Genomic DNA, 23,074 nt, shown 5'->3' on the forward strand with positions numbered 1-23,074 from the left:
GCGAACACGCAAAGCGCCCTGTGAATACGCAAAGCGCCCTGCGAATATGCAAAAAAAATCTGCAAATTTGCACAAATTTGTGGATTATGCGGACCGCGAATTCATGCAAAAGCGAATTTGCAACTTTCGCCCTTACTTAGGGATAATTCCCTTCTCTGAGTTCAAACAGGAATATGGGATGCCAGAGGGGGAGAGACTTCGATACTTGCAGGTTCGGCATTGGGCGCTTAATGAGCAAGTACGTTCTGTGGCTGAACGGCGCCTTACCCCTTACAAATTCTGGTTACTCACATGCACGACGGATAAAAAACTAATTTCGGAGCTATACAAGATGTTTCAGGTTAAATATACACATGTTTATAGTGCTGGTAGGGCGCTCTGGGAGAGGGAATTGGGCAGGACACTTAGTCATAAGGAGTGGGACGGACTATATCACAGAGCGCGTCACTCTGTACACCATATGGGACTCACGGACACACTTACCAAGATTGCTACCTATTGGTACTATACCCCGAGCGCCTCCATGAAATTGACCACAGTAGGGACGCACTGTGCTGGCCGGGTTGCAGGCAGGTGGGTACACTAGTGCATTTGCTTTGGGACTGCGCGCAACTCCAGGGGTACTGGAAACAGGTTTTAAATGAGGTAGATGCACACTTTGAGATGGAGGTTCCCCATCTCCCATCGTGCGTTCTTCTAGGGCTATTGAGTATCGAACCCCTTGATGTACCCGCTGTGCTCCCGCAGAGGTCGCCTGATTGAGATAGCGCTGGGCTCGGCGATGCAAAACATTCTCTCTCACTGGCAAAATATGCAGAACTGTAGCAGCCCTTTCTATCCTTACTGGCCTCAGAGTTCCGTGAGGTTACCTGCCCCCAATATCTTAGATTTTTGCGTCTCTCAGACGCAGAGGGTTGAGGGCATGGCTGGGTACTAGATGGGTGCGGGGGCACATATGGCTGGACACTGAACAAGGGTGGAGGGTGGGAAAGGGGGAGTGGGGGGGTTGGGGGAGGAGTGGTTGGAGTAGATGTTCCTCCGTCTTGCTGTTTTTTCCATTTCAGGATTGCACGCTATAGCTCTCTTTGTTAGTTTAAGCTCCTAGTGGTACCGTTGGCCTCATTTGCCCTTGATTCTTGAATTTGCGTGATCTCAACGTATATGTAATGGTTACATCAATACATGTATGATTGTTTGTGTGGCAATCCTTCAATAAAAATGATTTAATACTAAAATGTCTGGGTTTGGCAGGTTTCCCTAGAAGGCTGCCAAGCCCGGGACTTAAAACACAGGTGAACCCCTTGCAAAACCAGTTCATTTTCTGATTGATTATCTTGATGCCTCCACAAATATTTTGGGCCCTTCCCTGTCACTGCCATTTGGCTCACCCAGGCAAGTGAGGTAGCATTTTTATCTGGAGACCTGGCAGAATGCTGGGTGGTAGGGAATTTGTATGTGCCCAGTGATCCCACTGCTTTTTCACACAGAAATGTGAGGAAAATGTGATTTGTTTAGCTACATTTGTGATTTGCAGGGGATTCTTGGTAAGAAAACGGTGGGGTATCCATGCAAGCCACAGCTCCCTGAACACCTACTGTTGTCTAGTTTTCAGAAATTTCGGATTTTTTTAGATGGCGATGGCAGTTTATCCACCATGCTGAGGGCTAAGTAAGGGAACAGTAGATAAATGCTATTTTAAGAGTGGGGCCTCTCAGGAGGGGGGGGGGGCATCCCATCAGGTACATGATGATCAGAGTTGCACCCAGGTAATCCAGGTAAAATGTCGGGTGTGCAATGATACACATAACACCCAACCATTCCTGTCACACACAGTGAAGAGTTGCAAAATCTGTACCTCCTAGGCAGTGCGGCACAACGTACGGTGCACATCAATTTTGGCCATACCACACAGCTACAGTCACACACTCAACAGAGATTTGCAAATTCCATACCTTGCTGGAAATGAGGCACGTTGATACTGGTCACACCAGACAGCTCTGATCACACACAAAGGCACAAGTTCAGCAATGCTTCATGAGGTAGAATGAGGCACTACTACTGTTATGCCCCCACCTCTGAGAGTCACAACCTGTGATTCGGACACTGTGCCCAATGAGAATATAGTCAGTGTGTCGCACAAGATAGATGCAGTACTATCAACAAAGTGACCTACGCTTGATCCCATAACCAGTAAATCAGCTCTCCACCAATGAGGTGCTTATGCGTGCCATGATCCCCATGATGCAAGTGCCATATGCCTATGATGATGGCCAGATTTCAGGTCTTCACACCAGGAGAACTAGTCTCAAGGCACAATTCTTAGGTCCACGCCCACACAGCGATCCAGCAGATGATGAGGGCACTTGAGAGGGTACCTCGCTTCAGGTGTCACAGGTATACAGTGTGAGTCAATCTTAGGAGACATTCCATGTCCCTGACACCGCTGAAAGAAAAGGAGGCAAGCACCACACGCACTTGAAGAGCACACTTAATGGTGCCACACAATAGCAGGTAGTTGGCTCAGGCCAGCTACTATTCAAGAAGGGCACTATTCACTGTCAGACACAGCAGCTTTTCTACCTACCAGGCACCCCTATGGTCGGCCCTTGGGCAGGGGGCATTGTTAGTAGAAGGTAGGTCCTGCCCAGGTGTGGGTGGCATGACCTCGTAATACTTTACAGCCTTCTTCATTTTAGAAGTTTTTGATTAGTACCCCTTATTATTTATCTGACCCAGGGAAAATGGGAAAAATACGAGACTAGCCTCCCTAAAATCCAAATTAATTAATACACTCTTTAGGAAGGGTGCTCCCTACCGCCTAAGTCTAGAAATAGGACTTCTGGCCGTGACTGTTTCCGCATGCAATCTTGCTGGACGATACTGCCAGGATGTGTATTCCCCGTCTAGAGATAGTGACAATGCCATCTGGTGTCAGCTGTCTGCCTTTTTGATTAGAGGGAAGGAGTGGTTTCTGGGCTGTGTCCTGTCCTCCACAATGCCAACGCCGCTGCCTGCTGGGCGGCTGATGACCCTGCCTTCCTGCCTCAAAGGATGAGGTGTCCCATGACTGTAGCCACCCCAAACCGGCACCCGGGGAGGGGAACTCCCTTCCCACATGAAAGGAGATCAAAGACATTGTCGAGAATAAAGGAAGGACGCTGGGACTAGAGAGGACATTCTTGTTGGGGGAACAACAGAAGGTGCACCCCGAGAGCCCTGCTGATCCGGTCGCAGCTCCCTCCTAAGGCACTGCAAGTGTGCCTCAGAAAAGACCTTCAGAGCCCTGCTGACGCTGTCGCGGCTCCAACCTTTTGCCATCACTCGAGCCCTGATGACGCTGTCATGGCTCCAAGCTTTCGCCATCCCCAGAGCCCTGCTGACGCTGTCATGGCTCCAAGCTTTCGCCATCACCCAAGCCCTGCTGACGCTTTCGTGGCTCCAAGCTTATGCCTTCACCGAGCCCTGCTGACGCTGTAACGGCTCCAAGCTTTCGCCATCACCCTAGCCCTGCTGATGCTGTCGCGGCTCCAATCTTTCGCCATCACCAGAGCCCTGCTGAGGCTGTCACGGCTCCAAGCTTTTGCCATCACCTGAGCCCTGCTGACGCTGTCGCGGCACCAAGCTTTCGCCATCACCAGAGCCCTGATGACACTGACACGGCTCCCAGCTTCTGCCACCCCAAGAGCCCTACTGACCTCGCCGCGGCTCAAGTCTGTTGTCCGCATTGAATGACAAGTAGCAACGTAGAGTGCGTTCCGTAATCCTGCTCGTACTGCTGGGGCGCCACGAATTGTGAGACCCGAACCGGGAGTACAAAGCGTACTCCCGCCTGCACTGCTGGTGCGCCGTGAACCTTGATAATAGAACCACGATTACGAAGCATACTTCTACCCTCACTGCTGGGGCACCACGAACCTTGATAATAGAACCACGAGTACAAAGCGTACTCCTGCCCGCACTGCTGGTGCGCCACGAACCTTGATAATAGAACCATGAGGACAAAGTGTACTCCTGCCCGCACTGCTGGTGCACCACGTACCTTGATGATAGAACAGCGAGTACAAAACGTACTCCTGCCCGCACTGCAGGTGTACCACGAACTGTGAGAACCGAACCGATAGTACAAAGCGTACGCCTGCCCGCACTGCTGGTGCGCCATGAACTGTGAGAACCAAATTGCGAGTACCAAGCGTATTCCCGCCCGCACGGCTGGTGCGCCACGAACCTTGATGATAGAACCGCGGCCTCATCTTGAGGTACCGTGAGGATTGTATAATTGTGTACCTTATGAGAAAGTTATATAAAGAAGCCGATATTTTTACTAGAACTCTGTGTCGTGTCCATTTGTATTGGGTCTCTTCTACTACCGCGCGCAGTCCGAAATGCCTGGCACGCTATCTAGGGAGTAAGCCTGTCTGCCCTGGCTACCATACTACCAAAGGGAGCAGGCGTCATTTTGGGGAGGGCACCTCCCCTCTTTTACAGGGAAGTGGGGTTCCTACTGGACTTTGGCGCGACCCTCAGCCAGGGTGGAATCCCATTTCTCACAGTAGGGTTCTAATGTACAATTATTTGAGGCTAAGCTCATGGGTCATTTTTTTCTCTTCAATGGTTAGCTTCTATTCAGCCAGGGCTTGCTCTGGTTCCAACAGAGCAAGTACCTGCTCTTTCTCAAATATAGCAAGGGCTAGGGCTTACTCCTTGTCCTGCTTGGAAAGTATAAAATTCATCATCCTTTCTTCTCTTCTGTCCTCCAGCTCTTCAGAGGACAGGCCTCTGGATAACACACCGTTACCTATGGGCATGATGATCCCCTTCCCAAAAAGACAGGGGCTCCCCATCCACAGGTAATAATTTGGATAAACCTGTGTCCACTCTGATCCATCACCACACTAGGATCTCCTCCACCATTCACTGACATCTCTGGATGGGCCTTGGCTCATGCTCAGAAGGCTTTCTGAAGATTAGCCTTCATGGTACTTCCCCTGTCAAGCACCCACATCTCATGGCCGAACCCTTCGAGCTGCGTCACCGTATACAAGTCCAGATCAGCCAACTCGAACAAGTACCCCTTAGGTAGGAGGTCAGGCATGGTGACAACTAGTGGGAGCAGAAATACAGATCTATAGGAAACACCTACTCAGAGGTCAATCCATCCTTCAGAGACACTTAGGGAACAAAGGAACACTTCTGCTCCGTGAAGTTGTGGCTCTCAATTAGTTACAGTGCAATCCCATTCAAATGCATGGTCAATACCACTGCTTGACCACCAAATGTTGAAACTGGCACTTTCTGGTTGGCCGAGGCAGTACCCCTGCCAGGCAGAACATTCCACTCCATCAGGGGTGGGTGATTACACAGATAGCGAAAGATAAAGAGAAACAGTTCATGTAGAAGAGGTGAGAAGAAGTAAGAACAGAGACATGAGACAGAAACACTTTTTTAATTAAATTACATCAGTTGACTGTGAATGATGGTTACTTTTGGCAGGCTGTTATGTGAAGCTTGCATGTGAATCATTCAATTTAAAAAATAATGTGTTTTGTTCTGGAAAACCATTACTACTATTACAGTGAACCAATAGCCATACAAGGATACCACCCATAGGAGCAGGTTCCCGGGTATTTGCCCACTTTGCCTATGCTTTCAATCATCTCTGGAAAGCAACTGAAGACAAATGCACTCCATTATGTCATCTATTTCAGCTTCACAAGAGATCCTACTGACTGAAGGGTTATTACAATTAAAATGGATGAAAGGCATAGAGCCACTATTGTCTGCTGTCTCTCATGTTTGTCATGCATATGGAAAATTGTCATTCTAGTTGTTCATTATAACTCCATTGTGAAACTCAAGTAGACTATTTGCAAACAACAGACTGTTGCTATTATAACTGTATATTTCACTCAGCATACCTTAAATGAAATGACATAGATTTATAAAGAGCAAAATTTACCACAAGGCGTCAAGGCTCTAAAGAGGGGAGAGCTCCAGGGGAAAAAATTAAGAAGATTGCCTAACCTTATGAAAATTGCTGCCCATAAATAAAGAGTGAAAAGCCGGTCTTCAACGCTTTCAAAAAACTGTTCTTTTCCTGAAGATCACTAATGACTCCTGGAAGAGAATTCCACAGTTGTGTTGCAGCTACAGAAAAAGCCCTGCCCCCGCCTGGTCTTCCTAAATGTAGGCATGACTACAAGATTGCAGGTAACCAACTCGCAATGTCTTGTAGGGGTATATCATTGGAACATCTTACTTACTCACCTGGGATCAATATTTTGTACTGCCCTAAGAACAATGCATAAAGCATTAAAGGTAGTGAATTTGTTCACCAGTAGCCAATGCAATGCTGAGACTAAGTGATGTTTGGGAATTTCAAGTATCAAAGTTTTGTATTAACTGTAGCTTAGCAGTTGCTAATCTATTGCTCCCCAAATAGAGTGCATTGCTGTAGTCCATGACTGAATGAAGAAATCAAAGCCAGAAATACCTGCCTACAAGCTTCCAGAGGGAAAAAGGGAACACCTTCCCTAAAGTCCTGATAATCTACAAACAAGTGGTTTCTGTACGATTAACCTGAAATTAGCTTCTATCTAACTGGGTATCCACTAGTATTCCAAGAGTTTTGTTGGAGTCTTCCGGGGTTGGCAATACCCCTAGTATATCTGGCCAGCAGGAATTATTCCAGATTGAGAGCTGGTTGACAAAAATCAAGACCTAAATCTTATCCCCATTCACTCTGAGATAATTGCAACCCACACAAGTTGCTACTGCTTGCATACATTTCTTTAAATTGACAACCATTGCCTCCATATCCTTGGTGATGGAAACACTAATTTGCATATTTCAACACCGCTATGTGGCGAGTGCAGGTTAAGTGGTTTTATTTATTTATATACATTTTCTCACTTCCACCCCCACCTTCCACTCCCACCTCACTCCTCTTATCTGCACCTGCCGCCACTGCAATGAGGAAATATAAATTTTATGGTCAAGAAATGTTCCCTAACGTGTACCCCACCGTCTCCATGTACGAGCTTAAAGTGCATGTAACTTCCCTCCTGTGCCAGCTATGAAGACGCAAATACATTTGCGTCCAACGTTAACATGTCCTCTTTCAGATCCACCCTGAACGGGTTGAATATTCCGTTCCTAAGTATGCCATGCCAATGTCTTTTTGTGGTGTACTTTACACGTTTTTCAGCTCTGGCGAAGTAGGCCTCTGAATTCTGCCATCGAGCCTTTTCCTGCTTTCTGACTCTGAACGCCTCAGCCTGGGCTGCCTCTGTACCCGTGACCTCTGCCTTACTCCCTGCGCGGCTAACGGCGCTTAGCTCAGCCTGCTGCCTGCCAAGACTGTATTCAACCTTCGAATTATCTGCTCCGCTCCTCAAACATACATTCCTGCCTGCTAGTTCAAGTAAACATCCTTCCAGCTGCAGAGCAAAGGGCCCGGCCTCACTGTCTCCGTGCAAGTAATTCATAGCTTCTGTTACCATAGTAGGCCCATGCCCCCTCGCATCTCATGCAGACACGTAGACGCCTATACACGCACTCACAGTCAGTATAGAATAGCCTCTGCCCTAGAGACCTTTCCCTCTAGATAATATGGTTCCCAAACATCAGATATTAGATATGATATAGGTACGAGCTGATCTGACATGCCAGACTTCTGTCTCTTTCCGCTAGTGTAAATGTCAAGTCCCCTGCACCCTCCAGCTCCACGTCAATCACACGTCATACAGCTGCGCGCGCATCCAGACCTCAGATTTCTGCTGACATTGCAAAATTCTGCTATGTACCCACCTACTTGTGACACTTACATGTGACGTTTCTAGCACACACCTCTATGTTCACGCCTAGTTCACGCCTTTTTGATTACGTATTGCTAACACGTGTGTGTTTTTATCTTGTTTCTCTCAGCTGTTACGCCTACTGTATTGGTATTCATTATATGGTTTAAGTATAAAAGTTATGTCTTGTCAATAAAGTATGCTCTATCCCTTCCTGCTCCCCAGTGGTGTCAGGAACCCGATATACGGTACCAGAACCATTCCTTTTTAAGGAATAAAACCCCTAAGAACTCTAACACCACGGACTCTGCGTCTTTCTTTCCGATTGAGTTATTTTTGTTTAAGTACTTACCTGCATAGAAATTAGGACGGTAAATCAAATATTTACCACATTATTTTGGCGCCCGAATAGGGACCCCTCCCCCACCTTACGCGCCGGTTGGTGCGTTGCAACCTTTGCCCCCTGCCATAAGTCAAGACGGACAATTACGCGTACCCGCAGGATTTCCTGTATCTCCCTCTGGCCCACGGAGGTGACGGAGACTGCGATCAGCACCCAGACGAGGCGGTGAGGAGTGCGGAGGATCCCGACCAGAGCCTAGCCGAAAGAAGCAAGGTCTGAGTTGTCAAGAGGCCCACCAGTTTCCGAAGTATCCACGTGTCGAGTTGAGTCGAGTCGAGTCCAGTCCGGTCCAGTCCAGTCGAGTTTTCCGAGGCCTTCTGTTCCGTGCTTCCCGGTGAGTACCATTGCTGGGACGTATCTAGACGGGTGCATTATTATGTATCCGGTAAAGACAGGTTTGGGTACACAAACGCGGTCTGCACTGTTTTAGACAGTGTATCTGTACTGTTTAGCAGTATATCAAGCATTCAAGTTCTTGCACTGTTCTCGACAGTGTATCTGTGCTGTTTAGCAGTACATCTAGTATCAAGGGTAGTGATATATGTTCAAAATGTTTTCATGTGATTAATGTCGTGGTATGAGTGACTGTTTGATGTACATTACTGTGTTTCTGTGTAACTAGCTGTGTTCAGAGTAAGTAACAAGTATCGAGTATCCAGTACTAAGTAACAAGATGCTGTTTTTCAATAAACTAAGACAGATAGGAACTAGGAAAGGGATGCTAGAGGATGAAATTCCTATCCCCCCTAGGGACACTCCTGGAAATTTTATGTACCATAAGCATGACTTGGATGCCATACTGTATCTAGATTTATGGGCCGATTATACTAAGCACCTAGACGAGAGACACAGATGGCCCGTTACAAGAACATGGGATGCCGAGTGCATCATGAAGGTAGAAGAAGCGCTATGGAAAAAGAAAGCCAGACAATCTCAGAAGGACGCCATAGAATTTTGGCGTAAAGAATCACATAAACGAGCCGAAAGAGCACTCCGTAAAGAAGACAGACATAGAGAACAGTCGGATAGAGTCCGAGAAAACGAATTAGTTAATTAAGGGATCCGAGTAAAAGCAGAACAAGTAGACCGCATGCGAAACAATCTTGTAAATGGCATGTACTTAGTGGCCGAGGGTTTGCCTGAAGCCACTTCGGAAATACCGAAAAATCTGCCGCCACCATTGGTTCAGACTAAAGTAAATCACAGGACCACCAAAGACATATTCCTTGCTTCCTATCTAGACGATGTAGCACCCGCTTACACCAATCCACGTGCCCGCGTCCCGCCTACTGACGGTGACGGTGACGGGGACGGAGGTGGCAACCCGCCTCAAGACCATATCCCGCCATTGCCGCAACAAGGTTCACCCGATCGACAGCCTGCTCCACTTGTTCCTCCACCTCCACCACTTCCCACACCTAAGATTAATATACCGAATCCGATTGCACCTGATCCCAGTAAGAGACAAGTTCAGGTACACATACAGACTCCACAGAGAAATAATGCTCAAGCCTCTGCCTCAGGAGGTGCGACAGGAGGTCTCCAGACCCCGCCAGCAACACACAGATTCAACTTAAGGGACATGCTGAAGCAACATACACCCCAAGCACCCCGTCTCGACATGCTCAAAGAACCCCTTCCAATTTGCAGATACGATCCAGTACCCGGTAAAGACGATAGAATGTTGATAGCATCACTACGCTTGCGACAAGCTACAGATTACCTAGTGTTATTCCCAGGGATGGCTGATCACCTAGACAGAATATATAATTTTGTCCAGACTGGGGAAAATCCCGAAAGTATTAAGGAGGCCCTGGCACACCAGAAAGTTGACACTCAAGCATATATATTACGTTTCTTCATAAATTGTTTAATAAGAGACCGAGACAGGCCTGGGGTAGACCAGGAAGAAATGGAAACACTAAACAAGTGGGGTCAAAATATAGCCGACGGAAAGCATGATAAACTGAATTGTATAGCAAGCATGTACAAGAAAATCAGAAAGGAAGTAATAGAAATACACAGAAAAGAACAAGAAAAGGAAAAAGAAAATGACAACTCCTCCGAGGAGGACGAACCTGAAGAACCAGAAACGACTAAAGAAATGATAGCGTATGTAGGTAAGGGAAATTACCTTAGGAAAGGCATTCGTCCGGAAAGCAAGAGAGTTTTCCTCTCTGGCATATCAAAACCAAGTTCTCCTGAATATCTGTTTCAAGTTACCGATAAAATTCTTCAAGAACAAATGGGGTACCATGTACTCAATTCTATGGATGAACAAGAACTAGCCCGGTCAGCAGTACTATGGGCTAACAATCCTAGCGCATACAATGATGATACAGTAGCACAGACATTTCTGAACCTTTCCCCAGACGAGCAGAAATTAGCTGGTGTATACATGATTCAGCATCTCATCACGTTATACAGACAACAACATTCTGATCCAGGTCCCTTACCGGATACATTAGAAGCACTACTTATGAATAGATGGAGAGGCCTAAGTACCAGATAAATTCAAATAATTCTAGAACAACGACGTAAATATAACGCTTTCTTAGGCCCACAATATGTTTCAGCTCCGCCTCCAGAAAGAAAAATGTGTCATTTTGAGCATTTTGACAGGCAGAATCCTTTACGAGAAGTACACCCCGTTATGAATGCCAATCATGCCTTGGAACGTGTGTTTGTGTACACACCTTTAACAAAGTTAGAATTGTTAGAAATGAAGAAACTAGTACCCTGTCATGATAAAGACCCTGCAGGTTTTCACCGAGAACTTAAAGACATGTTACTCATGGGAGATTACACGTATACGGATATTATGAAATTGTTAAAAGTACTGCTGCCCACCGGCATCTACGAGAAACTCAAGGAAAAAGAATGGGAGGTGGGAGATAAAAAGATTATATGGACTGAAATAGAAGACGAGGAAAAAGGTCGTACCCCAAGGCTAGGCCTTGGGGACAAAGCAAAAGCATTACCAGGTTTAATAGTACAGGTCTTGCCAAGATTATTGACAACTAAAAAGGAAGACTGGGACGCAATCTCAGCCTGTAAACAGAAACACGATGAAGATACCAGTGACTTCTATTCAAGATTCGAGAAATGTTTCATTATTAATAGTGGCCTAAAACCAGGTAGCGAGTCGTACCCGCATCTTTTTGTAACAAAGTTAGTCGAGAATTCCCTGACATCAGTTAAGAACCGCGTATATAAAGTTGAAAGTACATGGCAAGCAAATACGCCATCCCAGATGTTACAAATGTTACAATACCACCAGAACAGAATTAGAGAAGAACAGGATCACGAACAGAGACGTATGAAAGACACGAAAATGAAAATGTTAGTGGCCCAGTCGGTTCCAGCCGACGGCCAGAGAAAGGGTACGACCCAGACAGGTAATGCAGCAGCTCCCGTTAAAGGGACATGCAACTATTGCAAGCAGCCAGGTCACTACGTACATGAATGTCCAGTCCTGAAACACAATATAGCAACAGGTAAAACTAAAGAAAGACCGCATCCGCCTAGACAAGACCAGGTCCAGCAACAGACTTAACAGAATTCACAACCTATGCATACCTCACCACATACAGCACAGACCGCAGCTGTATCACAGCCACAGCCCATTGCCGCGACACAGCAAGTTTCACGACAGATGAACCAGTATGCCCAATCTGATTATCCCAATTATCAGCGATACACATGAAACAGCCTAGAGAGGGAGGTTGGCTTGCCCCTTATTGAGATTCCTGTAAATCAAGAGGGTCCTTATGTACACAGTCAAGTATTGGGAAAAGACAGAAAGTTTTTAATTGACACAGGGGCAAGCCGCACAACAATCAGCCATAATGAAGTCCCAGGGGCACCCCTCTCAGGCTCACAGAATGTTTCCCTTGGTTTTTCAGGACAGCCTATTGTAAATGAGGTATCGAAACCAGTCCCCCTAGCTGTGGGTCCATTATCACGCGTTACAGACTTGTTACTCACGAAGTCATGTCCAGAAAACTTGTTAGGTATCAAAACATTGAAGGCTCTAGGAGCTGTGATATGTTGTTCTCCGGAAGGAGTTAGACTTTTCCTGCGTGACTTTAAGGGTCACTATGTATTACGAGAGTTTGATGTCAGATTAAAAAATTTACCGAAACACCTGTGGGCACAAGGCCCAACCGACGTAGGTTGCATGCACATCACACCATACCGTGTTACACTCAAACCAGGAGTTGTTTTGCCGCGAATCAGATAATACAAGTTACCACCCGATGCTGTAGTGGCTTTACTGGAAATCATTGAAGAGCTCATTGCCCAAGGAGTGGTCGTAGAGACCGACTCCAATATCTGTAATTCCCCTATCATTCCGATTCTTAAACGTACTGATCCCAATGCACCGCCAGTATATCGGCTGGTGATTGATTTACGAGAACTGAATAAATGCATTGTTCCACAGTACCCTGTGGTTCCCGACATCTCATCCTTATTGACTGCTATTGATTCAGAAGCGACGTTCTTTACTGTAATTGACCTCAAGAACGCCTTCTTCAGTGTGCCCATTGATCCAGAGAGCCAATACCTCTTCGGATTCAGTTTAAATGGACGAAGTTTCAAATTTTCACGCGCACCTCAAGGATTCACAGAAAGCCCCAGCATCTATAGTCAAGCACTGAAAAGACAACTTGATTGTATCCAAATGCCAGTTAATACCGCCTTATTACAGTACGTCGATGATCTGCTGATCACCGTACGAAGTGAACCCGAATGTGAACAAGCATCACTGACAGTTTTGCATTTTCTGGCCGACAAAGGACACAAGGTGTCTCCTTCGAAGCTACAATTCTGTGTTCAGCAAGTTGTGTACTTGGGTCACTTGCTGTCCAAAGTGGGGAGACAGCTCACACCTGACCGCATCCAGTTAATTGTAAATATGCCACAACCCCAGACACAAAAGGAAGTGCGAGCCTTCATAGGCCTCACCTCGTACTGCAGACAATGGATTCCCCAGTATGCATTTCTAGCTAAACCACTCATTCAGCTGACAACACAGGAGGCAGCGACTTCGACTGCCCTTCCTTGGACTCAGGAGCATACACAGGCCTTTGAGGAATTAAAGAAAGCTTTATGTCAAGCACCAGTTTTAGCGACACCATGTTACAGCAAACCTTTTACGCTTTTTGTTACAGAACGTGATGGTACAGCGTTGTCTGTCCTCACTCAAGATCAAGCAGGTTCACATAAGCCTTGTGCTTATTTTTCAAGTACATTGGATTCAGTAGCCCAGGCGCTCCCTGCGTGCTTAAAGTCAGTTGCAGCGACAGCCCTAGCAATCAGACAGAGCGACTCAATCGTATTAGGACATCCATTAACAGTACAAGTTCCACATTCTGTAGAGGTTCTTCTAAACCGAACCCAGACTCAACACTTGACTATAGCACGACTGACAGGTTATGAATTGACGCTATTCCAGACACACATAGAAATCAGACGCTGTAACATTCTGAATCCTGCAACATTGTTACCTTCGATTATGACAAATTCAGCCCCGCATGATTGTATAGAGATCATTAATGCAGTAACAAAGCCCCGACGAGACTTAACAGATGTTCCACAGACAAATCCAGATCTGACACTTTACGTGGATGGTTCATGTATGAGAACAAACACAGGAGAATTAGTGGCCGCGTATGCAGTGACCACTGAAACTGAAGTTAAAGAAACATATCATATTGATACACGGTCCACTCAAGCAGCAGAGCTCATCGCTCTGACCCGAGCCTGTATACTAGCCAAGAACAGAAATGTTAACATATACACAGATTCACGTTATGCTTTCGGAGTCGTACACGACTTCGGAGTGTTATGGCAAGAACGAGGTTTTTTGACCTCTCACGGTGCCAAGATCCAACACGGTCCCCTCATTCAAGCACTATTAGAAGCAATACATCTGCCTTCAGGCATATCCATCATGAAGTGTAAAGCACATACTAAAGTTACAGATTCCATTTCCCAGGGTAACGACCTGGCAGACCAAACAGCAAAACATACAGCATTGACTCACACCCAGACAACTGATGTGACAAAGACAATAGTGCCGACACATTGTATGACAGTTAGGGATCCCACACTAGATGTAATCGATATTCAGACACATGCTACTCCAGATGAAATCAAGAAATGGACTGAACTAGGAGGGATCCAGACAGATCAAGGATGGATGACGAAGGGAAAATCTACATGGTTTCTCCCCGACTCTATGGTTCAAGTCATAATAAATACAGCGCATAGTCCAGCACACCTAGGAGAAAAAGCTATGTTAGACAGTTTACAGAATCTCTGGTACAACAAACATTTACGAGCAGCAGCAAAACAGAAAGTGCGTACTTGCATGATCTGTTGTCAGTTCAATCCAGGTAAAAGCGTCCCTGTAGAGCAAGGTGGATTTCACCCTCCTGATCACCCTTTTGAAGTCCTCCAGATGGATTATATCCAGATGGACCGTTGTCGAGGATTCAAGTATGTCCTCGTAGTTGTTTGTGCACTTTCCCGTTGGACCGAAGCATATCCAGTCCCAGATTACACTGCCCCGACCACGGCCAGGCAGCTGGTTCGAGAATTCTTCCCACGGTACGGCTTGCCTCGTATCGTGTACTCAGATAACGGACAGCCATTCTCATGCGAGCTCATGAAGCAGGTTTCACTTCTGCTAGGATATCAGTGGAAATTCCATTGCGTCCGACATCCCGAGGCAGCTGGCCTTGTAGAAAGACATAACCAGACACTGAAAACACGCCTTGCCAAAATATGTAAAGAGAAAGGGGTCGACTGGATAGTCGCCCTGCCAGTTGCACTGTTCTATATGAGAATGGTCCCCCATTCGAGATCAGGACTATCCCCGTATGAGGTGGTCTTTGGCCGACCACCAAATATGTGGGGGACGCCCATGCCTAAGAAAATAACCGATGTTGATTGTAATATGCTGACAGATTACCTTGCCTCCTTGATGTCCGCACTCCAATCATGTCGTTCACAGGTTGCCGCAGCCTTTCCCGACAACACTGATGTAAAGCCACACGATGTCCGTCCAGGTGACACTGTGTTGATTTGCAACTTCGACAGGAAAAGCCCGCTGGAGCCCCGCTGGAAGGAGCCGAAGATCGTCCTTCTGACCACGAGGACGGCAATTAAAGTTGAGGGCCGAAAGGGGTGGATCCACACGAGTCATATTAAAAAATTTAATGAACTGTTGCCAGAGACTGACTCTTCCACCCCCTCAAAAGACTGCCTCGATACTAGTGACTTTAAAGTTCCCAAGAGAGAGAAAACTCCCCAAGAGGAGTATAAAACGAAACTACGGTCTAGCAAGTCAGACAGTTTAATTGTTTAAGTCCTCCCCTAGGTGAATCGGTTAAATAGTTTCTGACATGTATCCCCTAGACCGAGATAGAGAGAGAGAGAGACAACTCAAGAAACGTGCATATTGTAAATCACTCCGTAGTCACTGTATAGTGACATTATTGGTTATGTTTTTTCTAAGTCTTTTGATTATTGCTACCAGTATATTGCTGCCTATATATTACCCTATCTTCAAGCGTGAACAATCTGCTTACAATGTCACTGCCGAGCATTCTTTTAGCGAATTACCCCCTCATGAGTTATCTTACAGACTTGCGCTACGCAACAACACATTCATTAGTATGTTACATCACTCCCATCAGACTAATAATGCTACAAACTGTTGGATATGTGGCCGACTCCCTCCCTATCAGAAATACAAGGGAGTTCTGCCCCTCTTTCCGTACCCGTTCACACAGAATGGCTCATGTGGAGCATGGTTTAGAATAATTAATTCCTTAGATCCTGATATTGCTGTTTTCGAAGGAAATTGGGTTTGGGGAAACCTGAACTTAGTTCTGCTTAACGCCTGTTATCCTGACAAGAAGGGACTCCCCACTAGGATAGGAACTGATCTAGAAAATGAAGTATATGGATTAGGTAATTATACAATTAACCTTATGATTCTTACTGTCGAATCCGAAGCTGCACCAGTTTTGCCTGCTATGTCAGTATTACCAGTCACAGGTGACTTATGTGTCAGAAAGAAGGGTTCAGTACACTTAGGTCATAGTAAATGTACTACTGTGGTCGAATTCAGTGATCAAGGCAAGTCTTCATTTAGAGCTACTCGTCATTCCTACTTTGTTTGTGGCCATACCGCATACATATGCTTACCTCCAGATTGGGATGGTACCTGTTACATTGCATTCCTTCTACCACCTGTTTTTCTAGCCCCTCCTGATTATCACAGGAATACAAATCTAGTAAAGAATAGACTCCGAAGAGATCTCCCGATTGTCGACTATACTGAAACGGCATGGGAGCAATGCACAGACTTCAATAAAGGTTTCTTCCCCTACTTAGGTACTGTCTTTAATAGTAAACTGATACGAAGATTAACTAGAACCCTCGAAGCAGTAGTGAATGAAACTACCTCCGCTCTAGGCAACTTAACAGAGGAGCAATCTGCCATGCGGGTTGTTGTTCTCCAAAATCGTCTTGTTATTGACGTCATCCTAGCAGATAGAGGCGGAGCTTGTAAGGTCATCGGGTCAAGTTGCTGTGTTTTCATTCCAGAAAACGCGCCAACAGTATATAAAGCTATCACACGTCTTCATAAAATTGCAAGTTTGATACATCAGAATCCAGGCACCTGGACTTGGTCCGGTTGGTTCTGGACAACGTTGACCGCTTGGGGATGGAAGATCCTATCCTTCCTAGGCATTGCCCTTGTCATAGTATTCAGTTGCTGCCTGTGCCTACAGTGTGGGCCAGCGATTTGTGGTCTGTGCGCCACATCATGTATTCCACATTCCAGTTTTCACTCAAAACGTGAAAAGAAGAAAGAAGAGCAAATGATGTTACAAGAACAGACTGATCGGTTCATGAGGATCGATATATCATGAAGGGTCCGTAGGGAACAAGGAGGGAATGAGGAAATATAAATTTTATGGTCAAGAAATGTTCCCTAACGTGTACCCCACCGTCTCCATGTACGAGCTTAAAGTGCATGTAACTTCCCTCCTGTGCCAGCTATGAAGACGCAAATACATTTGCGTCCAACGTTAACATGTCCTCTTTCAGATCCACCCTGAACGGGTTGAATATTCCGTTCCTAAGTATGCCATGCCAACGTCTTTTTGTGGTGTACTTTACACGTTTTTCAGCTCTGGCGAAGTAGGCCTCTGAATTCTGCCATCGAGCCTTTTCCTGCTTTCTGACTCTGAACGCCTCAGCCTGGGCTGCCTCTGTACCCGTGACCTCTGCCTTACTCCCTGCGCGGCTAACGGCGCTTAGCTCAGCCTGCTGCCTGCCAAGACTGTATTCAACCTTCGAATTATCTGCTCCGTTCCTCAAACATACATTCCTGCCTGCTAGTTCAAGTAAACATCCTTCCAGCTGCAGAGCAAAGGGCCCGGCCTCACTGTCTCCGTGCAAGTAATTCATAGCTTCTGTTACCATAGTAGGCCCATGCCCCCTCGCATCTCATGCAGACACGTAGACGCCTATACACGCACTCACAGTCAGTATAGAATAGCCTCTGCCCTAGAGACCTTTCCCTCTAGATAATATGGTTCCCAAACATCAGATATTAGATATGATATAGGTACGAGCTGATCTGACATGCCAGACTTCTGTCTCTTTCCGCTAGTGTAAATGTCAAGTCCCCTGCACCCTCCAGCTCCACGTCAATCACACGTCATACAGCTGCGCGCGCATCCAGACCTCAGATTTCTGCTGACATTGCAAAATTCTGCTATGTACCCACCTACTTGTGACACTTACATGTGACGTTTCTAGCACACACCTCTATGTTCACGCCTAGTTCACGCCTTTTTGATTACGTATTGCTAACACGTGTGTGTTTTTATCTTGTTTCTCTCAGCTGTTACGCCTACTGTATTGGTATTCATTATATGGTTTAAGTATAAAAGTTATGTCTTGTCAATAAAGTATGCTCTATCCCTTCCTGCACCCCAGTGGTGTCAGGAACCCGATATCCGGTACCAGAACCATTCCTTTTTAAGGAATAAAACCCCTAAGAACTCTAACACCACGGACTCTGCGTCTTTCTTTCCGATTGAGTTATTTTTGTTTAAGTACTTACCTGCATAGAAATTAGGAAGGTAAATCAAATATTTACCACAGCAAAAGTATAACTTTATGACTTTTGCTAATCACAAAGGTCATTTGCGACTCGTATCGTTATGTCCGCAGTTGGGGCAGAATCTACGCAGGCGGGTAAGACTCTCCAGCTTTGGAAGGATAACGTCTAATCACTGATACCTGCAGTCAATTGGCACCACCTGTAAGAACTGCACTATAAGCCAAATAAAAGCAGCAAACAACTAGGCCCAGGTTTGGCCATACAGAGTTCCTGCACGCCTGCTCTGCACCTTGCCTCAAAAAATGCTGCACTAGAGGAGGAACAAAAAACGACACTGAGTAGGAGACCCCCATGATCCTTGAGTTAATTGTTAGGCACTACAAAAGGCTCCATTGTACTCCCCCTTAAAGCACCATTGGCACACAGAAGGCAGCCCTATGCCACAATGTAGCCACTTCAGTCACAGCATTGGGGGAGGATGTCCAAACTGTAACTGACATAAAGAAGACGTGGCAGGACAAGAGGAGGTGGGTGAGGGAGAAGTACGCAAGGATTGAGGTGGCCAGAGTTCTCCTTGGTGTAAAATCTGAACCCCGCCTACATTTTACTCCACTAGAGGTGGATGTCCTCAACACTATACACCCCCACATGCTCCATGGGCTGCCTGTGAGTGATATCGGTAATCTGGTACAAGGTACATGTAATAACCAAACCATTAATGTGAAATATCTGGCTGTGTTGCACCACAATAGTGACTATGGATGTTGTCCCAAGTATGTGTAAAAACCATGGTGAGTCATGTGGCTTCTTTCGTACATTGCACTACAAGTCCTAGAATCCTTTGTGTTGGCAAAGGCAAATACCATTTCCTCAGTCCCAAACAGCGGCCCACCCCTGCAGGAGTATTTAACACTGGTAAATGGCAATGGACAAAGTGCCCCATCCACGACGCATTACTGTTAGCATGTAGATGCAGTGGGGAAATTAGTGACAAGCTGCACATGTACATTTTTGATTGCTTTTTTTCTGTTCTCTTCTATTGCCACATACAGCCAGAGTACAGTCACTGTAGCAGAGGTCCCTGCATCTGCTGGGAGTCTGGAGATCCATCGCTGCATGTCGCAACAATGTCACTGCATGCACCACGATTTTTCGGCAGCATCCGCCGCCACTCAACAATGGCTATGTAATATTTCACTGTTGTGTCCACTTACCTGAGACCTAAACAGTGGCACAAACTGAAGATTGCATTTTATGTTGCTATTTTATGTGTTGTGTTTTGTCTCTTTTTTATCTATACAGGTTTTTATTTGACAGTCAGTAAGTACTTGGACACCCTTAAGTTTCACCCAGACACCTCAGCGCGTGTGTAGGTACCTCTCCTAAATTCACGTTTTTCACTTACCAGGTCCTGAAGAAAGCCCACTGTACTCACCTTTTTTGGGCTGAAACATGTAGATCATGTTACTACCCAACTAGTAGTAAATAATATTCCTCCAGTAGTTGCACCACCAACTTTTAAACATATCCTGGGCCATCATTAACAAATATTTCAGGCAAGGATTCCCAGCTATATTTTTATTTCGCATTCATCACATGATTCACACCACACCAGCTTCGCTGTAATCATGCATTGTAGCACCACCGGGGAGCATTCGGCCACCCGGTTGGGACCCCAATGATGAAGCATGGCACCAACTAGGATGGTGTGCGAGGGGTCTTTTAAGAAAACCTAATAGTTTCATGTGCTCATCATAACAGTGATCAACACACACTTGCTCAGTGGGTCCAACCACATTGATTAGTAATGTGTAGAATTGGGAACAAGTACGAACCCCTTAGTTTCCCTTGCTCTCTTCTTGTTTTCCTCAGGCAACACCATCAGCCACAACAATCCACACCACCATCACAAACTTTTTTGTGATAGTGGTCAGTAGAGGGTCCTAAAGCTTACATTGTTACCAGACAACCCATCAACATATTACTGTAATCCATCAACAGTACCAGACCTGTGAACTGAACTCTGATATCTAGTGCATCACATGTGGCAACTGGAACATTCACTGACAAACACTAATTTCTTTGTAGGCCCTACAATGTTGTCTAGGAATCGAGTCCCTGCAGTAATTTCTACTATAAGGTTGGCTTTGACATCTGGTCAGGAACCCCACACTGGGTGGATACGGGACCCTGGAAAGTAAACCCCAGAATGATGTACCTGAATACTCATAAAATGTGGATATAATGTATGCAATATGCTGTGGCAAACATTACTGTTGTCCCCAATCTCAATATGCCCACATATGGTACATTACAGCATACCATATCACAACATGTTGGCTAGTGAAAGGATGACTTTCAATGTATGGCAAATGAGTGCAGTATGTACATATTAGGCTATATTGTGTCATATGAAGTGGAGTAGCCAAAACTGGATTGTAAGTCAATGACATGACAACTCTCAAGCAAAGTCCTAGGGCCCACATGTGTGGAAATTGATATGGATGAGGCACTGATGGTAGTAGGGTTGTGATTTTAGAGGGGTTTATGGGCTGCTAAGGTGGATGTTGAGGAAGTGAAATTAATACATATGGTGGCTGAACCGCACAATGTTGATCCAATATAGGGATCAACCATTCAAACCTCTACACCTTACCACAATGTGTGGTACTAGCCACATGTTGAACATCAGCATGCCTCCTCTTATACTGTATACTCATATATGAGCAACAAGTTAAATATACCAGTTTAGGATGTGTGCTGTAGAAGACCTCATCCAGTGAGAGCTAAAATCTACCATGTCATGTATAATGGGAACACTGGTCACACAAACATTACACCAAACAAATGTCCTAAATAGGATTTGTGACTGGGGGGAGATGGGGGAAACACAAATGTTCACCAAAACTCAGCTAACTATTAGACATCTCACATATTAGCTCTGTAATGTAGTGACATGATCAGATGTGTGAAGGACAAACTGGTGTGCATGTTGAGGTACACTCCTTTAGATTTGTGAACAGACAACATCATAGTAATGATGCATGATGGGCCCAACATGAAATTGTACCCTAAGATAGGCAGAGCTGTTCCCCATAATTACCACCTTCCTTCAAATACTAGTTACCTTCTAATATATGATTGTTTCATAACGTGATATCTTGTTGATGTCAGTGCTGTGAGGTGGTAACAGCTGACAACTGTTATTGGTGATCAGGGTCCCACATGTAAAGGTCAGTAGGGAAACATGCGGCACCCTGGCCAGAAATAGCATATCATTTGTCTATAACAATGACATATACATATTAACTCATTTCTATCATCCTTTGTACTTGAATATGGACATGTATGTCTCATTACAGCTGCTGGCAGCATTTCCTCAGAGCTGCAGAAAGCACCCTTCCAGGGTATGCGAGACATCCTGGCTGCAGCATTAAAACCCATCCGCATCTGCCCATCAAGTAAGTGTGCCATATATTGTTTCCAAATATGGAATACTGATTTATTAAGGAGATCTCAATCCTTGGGGAAGGGCTTTAGAAAATGTAGCCCCTTCTGCATAGCATATTTAGCTATTGTGTAAAACTTACATACAGTTATGTGTGTGTCACGTTTACCTGTTTGCATATTAGTTAACCAGATCATTAAGTATGGTGTCACTTCCTTTTCAAGCTGCTGGATCGAAGACCACATCTTCTGCTATACCTAGGAGGAGCCAAGTTCAACAGTTGACATCAGCGTGGATTTCAAAGCAACGCAGAGCTGTGGCTGGAGCTGGGAGTTTGCTTGTGCATTGTACTTCTCCATTCAACACCTCATTGCTACACATTTACAAGAATGATGATGTTACAGTTTCAGCATAGACCTTCTGATTGCCCACATATTACTGAGAAACTTTGCTACTGCCCAGACTACCAGGAGACTGGGATCAGATTTTAAAATGAGCAGTGCCTCACGATGGCAATGAATGCCAAAGTGTTTGCAAATGGGAACAAGCCATTTGCATCTCGGCCGCTGATAAAGTGGACAGGCAAAAATTATAGCAAGGGGACAGCCAGGAAAAACTGTGATGGAATAGATGGCTGTCACCAGGAAGCCGTAAAAGAGTTCAAAGGAAGTGAACTGAATCTGAATTGCATGTGAAGATTCAAATCCTGAGGAATCCTGATAGCTTCCAGATATTTTTTGTATGAACCAGACAGTTTGAACTCTGTGAACTCCATGGTAAGGCAAGTCAGGAAGGATACGATAATGAAGACTGCGCCACCCAATTCTAATATTATTTCATTATCAATCCCTTGCAAATCCATATATAGTGATCAAGTGCCTTTACTTCGGAGAGGGCAGCATAAGGAAGGAGCTCAGGGGTGGAATTTAAGTGAAGCCAAAATAGAAAGGGGTGTAACTTCGCCCTCACGATAATGGTAACTAGTCTCATATCTAGCCTTAATAGATGAAGAGTGGTGCTCTCCGGGAGTGAAACCAGGGCCCTCAGAAATGTATTCTCTGTGGTCAAAAGGCGTTCCATCTTTTTGAATCGCCACAGTTCTGCACCATACAATGCTGAGCCTACTGCCTTGCAGTCATATATGTGGAGAAGGGCTGCTACTGGTCTGGGAAATACTGTGCCCTTTAATCAAAGCCCCAGTTATCTTTCTCTGTCGGAGCATGCACTTTGATTCCTGGGGTTTCCAGGACATATCGTCCGAGAGAGTGATCCCCAGA

At 45.5% G+C, this 23,074-nt stretch overlaps 1 pseudogene; it reads left to right on the plus strand.

Moving 5' to 3' along the window:
- LOC147728039 (presenilin-associated rhomboid-like protein, mitochondrial) overlaps positions 1 to 23,074 on the plus strand; it is a 104,338-nt pseudogene that overhangs the window by 44,595 nt on the left and 36,669 nt on the right.

The sequence above is a fragment of the Lissotriton vulgaris genome, chromosome 3_1 (genome assembly GCF_964263255.1).
Source record: "Lissotriton vulgaris chromosome 3_1, aLisVul1.2, whole genome shotgun sequence".
Lineage (NCBI taxonomy): Eukaryota > Metazoa > Chordata > Amphibia > Caudata > Salamandridae > Lissotriton > Lissotriton vulgaris.